Raw genomic sequence first — 6,140 nt, 5'->3', positions numbered from 1 at the left:
GAGCATGCTCGCGCTCCAGCATCTGGCACTGGAGCACCTCCTCCCTGTTTTGCTGTGCGACGGCCTCGGCATCGTCAACCCGGTTCCAGAGAGAAAGCAGCTCGGTGCGGGCAGAGGCCAAGTCCGCCTGCGCCGTAACCAGGGCGGCGGCTGTGGCCTCCGCACGCCTCTCGGCCTCATCCAGCCTAGGCCCGTGGGCGGCGGCTCTGCCCGCATCCTCCAGACCCGCGAGCTTCAGCTTCAAGCCATACCTGCCCTCCAGATCTGCGTGAACCTCGGCCACCCGGCAATTGATCTCCTCCCCGACTCCGGCCTCGCGGGCCCCGACGGCGTCTTCTGCCTGAGCAACTTGACACTCCCTCGTCTCTAGTTGCTCGAGCTCGAGGCTGCACTCCACGGCTTCCAGGACCAGCGTCTCCTCATGCTTCCGGACCTCCTCTTCCTCCGCGGGCGTCCCCCTCAGCGATGCAAGAGCGGCCCCGCGCGCCTCCACCTGCTGCTCAAGGGACACGCTCCAGGCCTGGAGCTCCCACGCGCGCTCTTCTACTGCCTCGCGACGGCGATCGGCCTCACGAGCATCTTCCAAGGTTCGCGAACGGGCTTCATGGGTGATCTTGAGGGACGCCTCGGCCTTCGCATTCTCGAGGTCGCGCTGGTAGTGACCGAGGTTGATGGCCACCTTTAGCTTGCGTCGCTCCTCCACCAGTCGGAGACCTTCAGCCTCAAGACGTGAATCGACACCAGCGAGCTCTTCACCAAGGCGACTCATTGCACCCATCGCCTCCTGGAAGAGCTCATGATGAACCACGCTTCGCCCGCGCTCGAGCTCGAACGCTCGACCCGCCTCGTCCTCAACCTCGGGGGCAGCGGGCGGAGCATCAAGTGGAGCGCCACCTCCCGGCGGGAGGCTGGGGGCTGGCACGCGCCTGATGTCAGCACGTTCTCGCGAGGAGCCCAAGCTGATCGGGGCTTGCTGCTTGAAGAGGAACCGAAGATCAAGGTCAACCAGCGGCTGCTCAAGAGCAAAGGAGGAGTCTTGGGCACGCCCGCTGAGCTCCACACCAGACCGCGGGGGAGGGGCGGCCGAACCGTGGACTCAGCGCACCACGAAGGCGAGGGCGCTCCCCCGACTGACCCTGCTCCAAGGGCGGCAGGCAGGCCAGGAACGCTCAAGGCCGATGGGGGAGTTGATGAAGGAGGAGGCAGCCTCTCGGAAGACGCAACAGCTTCAACGGAAGGAGCCCTAAAAGACAGACGTCAGAATAAGAAGACCACACGCAGGGAGCCACGGCAATAAGATGTTTACGCGTCAATGGCGATGTACTTCCGTCGCTTCAACGGCCCGAAGATATTGCTGCCGCTGGGGGATCCCTTCCTCTTGCGGAGCTCCTCAAAGTCCACACAAAGACGACCAAAGCGCTGGACGTGACGGCTGGTGCGCGGCAGAGCCGAAGAAGAACCAAGAGGAATGGCTTCAGGGGAGCCCGATCGTGGCGAGCAGCCCCGCGCCCTCTCACTGCAACCTCCCGAGGCTCTTAGAGCCTCAGCCTCGGGAGCCGCATGCCGCGTCTCCTCAACAACCAACGCCTCAGGAGGGGGGTCGCAGGCCCCGGAGGACGACGCCCTCGGATCACCGCTCGTCATGTGCTCCTCGGCACTTGAGCCACCGGCCCCCGTCGGGGCTCACCCCCTCCCGCACCATCACCTGGGGCGAGCTCGGCACCGGCGGCAAGGAGGGGGACCACGATGACGGGGTTCTTGCGGGACCCCATCAAGCCGATTGGGCGCAGCCCCCACTCATCAAAGGAAGGCATGTTCGCGGCAAATGTGACTTTGTTCTCACAGCGGTACAACAGGCAGCTATTCCTGAGCATCTCATCCGGCAGAGGGATACCTGATAGGACCATGAGCATTGTTTGCCGCGCCGCAAGAGGAAGCCCCTCCTCCTGAAACCTCATGTTGTCCTGGCTGCGGAGCAAGTCCCACATCGGGCGGGAGTGGCACTGAAGTGGAGTGACTCGACGCCTGACGAACTCCCTCACCACCATAGGCGCAGTCATGCCAAGGTCCTTCAACCACCTCAGCCTGGCCCAGACGGTGGCAAGGAAGGGGCTCGTGAGCTTCTGATGACGCCAGCCGGAGTTTGGAATGGCAGGCCCCACCAGAGCTTGGAGCAGAGGGTTGAGCACGCCGGCGTCAACAAACACCCATCGAGTACGGAACTTGCTCATGGATGAAGGAAGCTCGAGGTCGATCCCTGTGCCTGCCGTCGCAGCCACGGCCTGGAAGCCCACGCACCCCGAGCTCTGCCAGGGACCGGTGAGATGCAGCGAGAAGAAGTGGCGGAAGAGTGCCACGGAAAGAAGCGATGCCCACCATGGCCTCGCACAAGAAGCCGAAGACAGCAAGAAGGGTCACAGATTGAGGGTCGAGATGGAGCATATGGATCTGATAGTGCTCGAGCACCGCGTTGAAGAAGGCGGAGAAGGGAGGAATCAGGCCAGCCCAGAGGGCCTCAATGAAGATTGGGACCTCAGTGACTGCCCGAGCCATGCGAGTGCGAGACGCGGGCCAAGCTGTCATTGCTCCCCACTCGTTGAAACTGGAGGCAAGCATGGGGCGCAACCTTGTCCATGGCCTCGTCGTTGAGCACCCGGGGCCGTCCGAGCGCCGACTTGAAGGATGGAGGCGCAGTTGGCGAGGACAGAGGTTTCTTCCCCTTCTCGGTTTGTTTCGGCGCCATGGCGGTGAAGCAGGCGGAGCGCAATCAGATTGGGAGGACGGAGCAGGGCCTCAAGGAAGAAGGGAGATTTGAAGATCCAGGCGCGGCGAAGGAAGAATAACTGAGTAAGAGACGGGGGGCGCATAGCCAGACGGATTCAAGGGTAGCGTGGGGAAGTGGAGACGCCCACGTCCAATCAGCCGCCACGCGTCAACTGAGGCCGCAGGCTTTTGGGGCCCGCGGTGCTCCGTACTTGGCCCATGGCTTTGCCACGAAGCCAAGCCCGAGTGCACCTTGGGACCGAGGGCTACTGTCGGCGTCCTGGGAACGGGGGTCCCCAGACTTGCCTGCCTGTGGCCCGCTGCCTGGCTAAGCCAGCAGGCCGTACGACGCATCTTCATCAACAAGGCATCCAAGACCCTCGCGAGGGGCCAAGCCTCGTGAGGCGGACGACACAAGACCTCCTCTGGAGCGGCCTAGTCAGGCAGGCTCACGAGGAGCGGAGATACCAAGGCAAGGCGGACCTCACGAGGCTCGACGTGAGCCATGACGATCAACACCAGGCTGGCGCCAGGCGGGCGCCAGCACGCACAGCGTCCTTGTTTCCTCTTTGGTGCTAAGGAAACCAGCGCAGGCGAGGAGTACCGAGGCATCAGGCAAAGGTTGCCATTTTGGTGCAACAAGACCAAGACCATAGGGACGGCAAGACGGAGGTCGTCGTGGAGCCCAAGATGGCATCACCACCACCTTTGGTAGGCGAAGACCACTTTAGTCGGGATAGCTTGTACTAGCTGTCCCCATTCAAATTTGCCCGCCATTGTTGGCTCCCTTCCCGCTCAAGATTTGGGGAGAGGACCATGGCATTTATAAGTAGGACTAGCCACCACCATAGAAGGGGAGAGGACATCTTAGATCACTCTCACCCACACAAGTTGGCGAAGCACAAGAACACCTCAACCTCAGGAGGTTTTTCTTCCCCTTGTATTGTTCATCATCAGCCCAAGAGGCAATCCACCACCACCACACCGAAGTAGGGTATTACACCACAACGGTGGCCCGAACCAGTATAAATTATGTGTCTTTCTGTGTTGTGAGTGCGTCGAGTTCGTCCACGAGATCTTAGTGTGTTAGAGCATAGATCGGTGGGAGGAAGAGACTTCGCACGCACCCCAGTGTTTGAACCTTAAGGGTTTGCCGAAACCCCACATCCGACAACATCAACCGATCTCGTCAACATGTGTCGGGGCATGGACCGAATGGGATGTCAAAACTAAGACGCGAAGCGACACGTAGTGGAGGCAAAGTGAAACTTCAAACGAACCATTTGTTTGTATGCATGTCGGACAAATTACAAATAAACATTGGAAATACAAGCATGGTCTAGGCCCACATGCGAATGATACTCAGTGGAATGTTCAAAGGCATGCGGGAGGATGGACTCGACCGGAGGGTGACATGATCGATGGAGAAGAGGGTTGGAGAGGAATGAGAAATAAGCAAACGCCACATTATTATACTTGAACGGCTCAAATAAACAATAAGTTGTCTCGCTTAGCCTACATAGTGAAAGGCCTAATGCGCAACGCGGAGCACTAACGCTCGAATATGGCCGGGAAAACAGGGAAACCGACATGTGGGGCACTCCTGTCGGGACGACGTAGCACAAAGTAGTCCAATGGAGGAGCTGGCCCACGACCTCCTTGCCACCGGCAACCGTTCATGTGGGTCGTGGGGGCCAACAACGTGGCACAGCTCTAGCACCGCCTCAAGACACGGCGACCGCGGTGAGCGACATGCTCATCGTCGCTAGACACGGTCGGTTTCAGTGTGCCGAGGGTGGCGTTAGTGTTGTGGCACGACCAACAATATGTTTGGTTTGTGCCCAAGGTTGCCCCATCAAAGCATTGGGTAGCCAAAATTTTGGTTGAGGTTTTGGTTGCCCATGATTTGGCCGACATCGTCAAGAAAAATGAACTATAGTTGGCTAGAGTTCATTGGCATGCCAAGAAAATGGCAACCATCCAAACAAAGACCAATCTTTGGGTCATGACCAAAATTTTGGTAAGGTGCACTTTGGCCACAATCCAAACACACCCCAACACCCGGCTCGTCAAGGATGCACGGGGCGCCGGGACGCGTCCGCGGAGTGGTGTAGCGTGGCCAACTGCATCCTCAGGACCTAAGACCATGCCGGGTCGTCTTGCTTTTTCAATGACATGCATCGATCGCATGTGAGCAAAGGGCATCTCCAATGTTGCCATGACCGCATCTGACTACCCTGGCACACCAAAAACCCTCGCCCCCTCGCGCCGTCGCGCGGTGCGTTCCCAGCTGGCGCCAGCTGCCCGCATTCATGCCGTCCATACGTATGCCGTCGTTAAGAGGCTCGGTGCCCGAGGAACCAACTCTGGAGACTTAATGACGCACCAGGACGCTTGGCCTCACCGGAATGCACTACTTAAAGCGGCAACGCCCAGCTAACGTCCACACCATAGTGCATCGTCCTCCTACCTGGCACCACATCCGCCATGACCGCAAGCGCGAACGCTCTACGGGAGAGCTTGTCTTCGGGGATGGAGCTCAAGGTCGCCGCCCTCGTTCAAGTCGCCGCACAAGCGGTGGCCACGCTGGCGGCCGACGATGGGAGCACCGTCAGCCACGCATCCTACTTGCCGCCGTCCAACGCCCGGCACCGCCGAGGTCGGGGACTCCTCCGAGGATGAGTAGGGCATGGGAGGTGGCAGGGCATGGTGTGCCAACTGGCCGGTCTGTCTCCCATGTTCTACTTTTCCTCACTGGAGACCGCACCTTCACTCCATGGGTCTTGAACCCCGCACCCGTACATGGAGATCGTAGATGGAGGACGTCGGTCGCCGCCGTATAATAGGTTTAGGGTCAGGTTTCTTTTATTTTTCTGTCCTATAAAAGTTCGAAATGTAATGAAAATCTGTCGTGTTTGCATTAATCTCGACTGGTGTATATGAACTTTCACAATAATATAGTATATTGTAGGAGTACTAGCAAGGGGGGGGGAGGGAAAGACCCGGCCGCGCCATTTTAGTCGGGATTACCGGATTACTAGTAGTAGTATCAATGGATCGCGTGAAGCAAAAAGTTTTTTTAGGGGGCGAAGCACCTAGTTTAAAAGGAAAAAAGGCGGTACACTCACAACACCCTTGTCGCGGTCGCGTTGCACCCCACACACGTTCGGTCTTGCACACGTCTCACGCAAACGGAACGCGCTTCGTCTTGCTCTTCACTGACACGTGGGACTGCACTTGGAGAAACCAACCATGCGCCAAACTCCCCCCGCCCACCGTGCAAAAATCCTTCCCCCACCCCAAAATTCCCCCCAAATCCTAGATTCAACCGCCCTTCGGTCAACTAGCCAATAATATTCCCCAAACCCCCCTCCCCC

The sequence above is a fragment of the Triticum dicoccoides genome, chromosome 5A (assembly GCF_002162155.2).
Source record: "Triticum dicoccoides isolate Atlit2015 ecotype Zavitan chromosome 5A, WEW_v2.0, whole genome shotgun sequence".
Classification (NCBI taxonomy): Eukaryota; Viridiplantae; Streptophyta; class Magnoliopsida; order Poales; family Poaceae; genus Triticum; species Triticum dicoccoides.
This window is presented reverse-complemented; position numbering follows the sequence as displayed.